Source organism: Octopus sinensis, linkage group LG8 (assembly GCF_006345805.1).
Source record: "Octopus sinensis linkage group LG8, ASM634580v1, whole genome shotgun sequence".
NCBI lineage: Eukaryota > Metazoa > Mollusca > Cephalopoda > Octopoda > Octopodidae > Octopus > Octopus sinensis.
The window spans coordinates 83,098,867-83,101,868 of NC_043004.1; the positions used below are offsets into that span (position 1 = coordinate 83,098,867).

General features: G+C 38.3%; 1 long non-coding RNA gene across 1 annotated transcript in view; it reads right to left on the reverse strand.

Annotated features, from left to right (window-relative positions):
- Positions 1-2,769: 2,769 nt before the first annotated feature.
- LOC118764611 overlaps positions 2,770-3,002 on the reverse strand; it is a 6,502-nt gene continuing 6,269 nt past the window's right edge. Inside the window, exon 3 of the long non-coding RNA XR_005000423.1 lies at positions 2,770-3,002. This exon is cut by the window's right edge and continues 22 nt beyond it. This is a non-coding gene — a long non-coding RNA (uncharacterized LOC118764611).

The window sequence follows — 3,002 nt, forward strand, 5'->3', positions numbered from 1 at the left end:
GTGAATACATTGAGTAATGAGGAATTGTAATGGACAAACTGTATCGCATTCGTATATGTATGTAGTAATAATAATAATAATAATAATAATAATAATAATAATAATAATAATAATAATAATAATAATAAGTGACACAAAAAGAATAAGACCTTGATGTGGACATTATGAATGCAGGAGAATATTGTGAGAATATGGTTGCGTGTATTTTTACCTTTTATAATTTTTTCTGCCTTTTAGAGTAACTTTTATTCAACGGTTTTTCGTAGCGTCTGTTTCCATTAATAGCCGATGAGAATGGATCATAGCTATATTAGCTCCTGCATTTGAAACTCCGAGAACTATTGTGACAACTTACTAATTTCCTAAACTACACATGCAAAGGTCGTTTATGTAATTTATGAAGAGTAGCGGACCCAAGACAGTCCCCTGTGGAACACCGCTGGTGACATTTGCTGGGCTTGAGTGGACTCCATCAACTAGAACGTTGTGTTCTATTCGCCAGGAAATACTTATTCCAGTGTAGAACTTTTCCACGGATTCCAACATTTGCCAATTTTGAGAGTAGGATATTATGGTCTACCCTGTCGAACGCTTTACTGAAGTCAAGATATATGACGTCAGAGTTCGAACCTGTTCCCAAGGCTTTGAGTACATCTTCAATGTGGTGTAAGAGCTGTGTTAGACAATCCCTGCCACAGCGAAAGCCATGCTGATTTGCATTTAGGAGTTTGTAGGTCTCCAGGAAGTCAGCTATCCTTGATGTGGAAGGTGAGTGAGATTGGGCGATAGTTGAGTGCGAGGGATCTGTTTCCCTGTTTGAAAACCGGGATGACCGACTAGGATAGAAACTGTTTCGGTATATAACCTGCATCTAACGAATTTCTCCAGAGGTTGGTCAGAGGGACTGCAAGTTGGTGTCTACATTCCTTCAGGAGACTAGCGGGGAATCTATCAGGGTCTACAGCAGAGTAGTATTTGACCTCATTTATTGCTGCTACGATGTCAGTGGCAGTGAAGGTTATGTCTGAGATTTTATGTTGGGAGTCAACTTCGTTCGCTTCTCTTACGTCAATATCAGTGGGAACACTAAAGACAGAGCAGTATTGTTTCTGCAATATTTCTGCCATTCCTTTAGCATCGTGTTGGGGAATGCCGTTATCATCAATCAATGGCCCAATGGGTGAGACAATGGTTCTATGCTTATTTGCATAAGAATAGAACACTTTTGGGTTCAGTTTGATGTTTTTGATTACCCACTGTTCCTCCACAGCTCTTTGATTTTCAATGGAGGTTTTCATGTCGGTCTGCAGATGAAGTTTTTCCAGCTCTAGCCTTTTAATTGTTGTTGAATGTGGATGTTGTGTGTGGGAATATTGTTGACGTCGTGACGTCCACTGATAAAGAATAAGCTACTAATTTTCTATCTGTTATGTATGGTGTTTGTTACGTTTTTATCAGTTGTGCTGGTCATCCGGTGACAGGCGAACACTCATACATTGTCTTCAACAGGAGAGTCCATTATCATATATATATATATATATATATATATATATATATATCCTTTACTTGTTTCATTCATTCGTCTGCGGCTCTGCTGCAGTACTGCTTTCAAGGAGATTTTATTTGAATGAATCAGCCGAAATCGGGAAGCAAGTTTCTCACTACAGTCACGCCTGCGCATATGCATATATACATACATACATACATACATACATACATACATACATACACACGAAATGCATGTATGTGTATGTATATGCGCAGGCGTGGCTGTGAGGTGAGAGGCTTGCTTCCCGACGTTTCGACTTCCCGATCACATTGGTCGATTGATTCGAATAAAAAATTCAAGGTGGTACCAAAGCAGAGCCGCAGTTGTCATAGTGAACCACTGAAATCTACGAGGTTTTTTCATAGAAATTGCAATTATATATATATATATATATTTTCTCCGTCTGGATGGGACACCGGTCGGTCGCAGTAATACACATTTTTGCCAGTTGAGTGACTGGAGCATCCCTCACCCTCACAGAGACCTCAAAAGACATTTTAAAATCTACAAAGATCAGAACTTAACTGCATCACTTGGTGATCCAAAACTGCATCTCTTGGTGGTCCACTAACTCTATGTGGGTGTTGTTCAGAACATTGTCTGGTTTAAGAAGCCACATGCGATGGCATGGTGGTTCTAAGGTGTAGGTACAGAAGGTAGTCAAACTCTGCATAAGGGGTAGACAACAAACATACACACACACACGGATATATATATATATAAGCCATCTATACAATGATATCTGCTTGTCCATTAAAGTTCATTGACTATACGTACTGAGATTGTCCATCTCCCCCGATGTCATCCATGCTGCAATAGAAGACATCCGCGTGATTTTGAAGTAAAATATATTTCCTTTGAGGTAATTGTATCCCCTGTCGTGGACATGCCTTGATTTTAGTAAAACAGAAACTGGATTCAGTAAATGGAATCATTACGATATTTTATTTCTAACGTTTATTTATAAATAAAGGGATGAACAAATAAAGAAATGTAGGGCCGATTTATGATATATTTTGTAGCACACTTTCAGTAATGTATCGGCGTTATTAAGTCATGTTATTAAGCAAGTGCAGATGAGTTGGTAAGAAATAAACAGGGAGAGAAAAAATATTGTGAAAATCTTCTTCTTGATACCGTTTTAGTGAAAAGATGAGCGGAAGTTGTAACTAAATAAGCTGAAAATTAATGATCATATATGCGTCTGATAAATCTTATAGAATCGTCTTTGTGTTTCACTGGTTGAAGGAGTTAGAACTCTCTACATTGTCACACCAAGCTTTGTTGTTTAGAATCTTGCTTGAGAAAGTGCTGTAGGGACGTGATCCGAATGCATTTATTGGTGAAATAATGTTATTAAATCGAGTTTCGTACTGCAGTTACCATTGAAACGTGAAAACATAGATGGTGGAGCGCTTCTATGATGGTTTTGTCTGAATCACCACTAGTATGT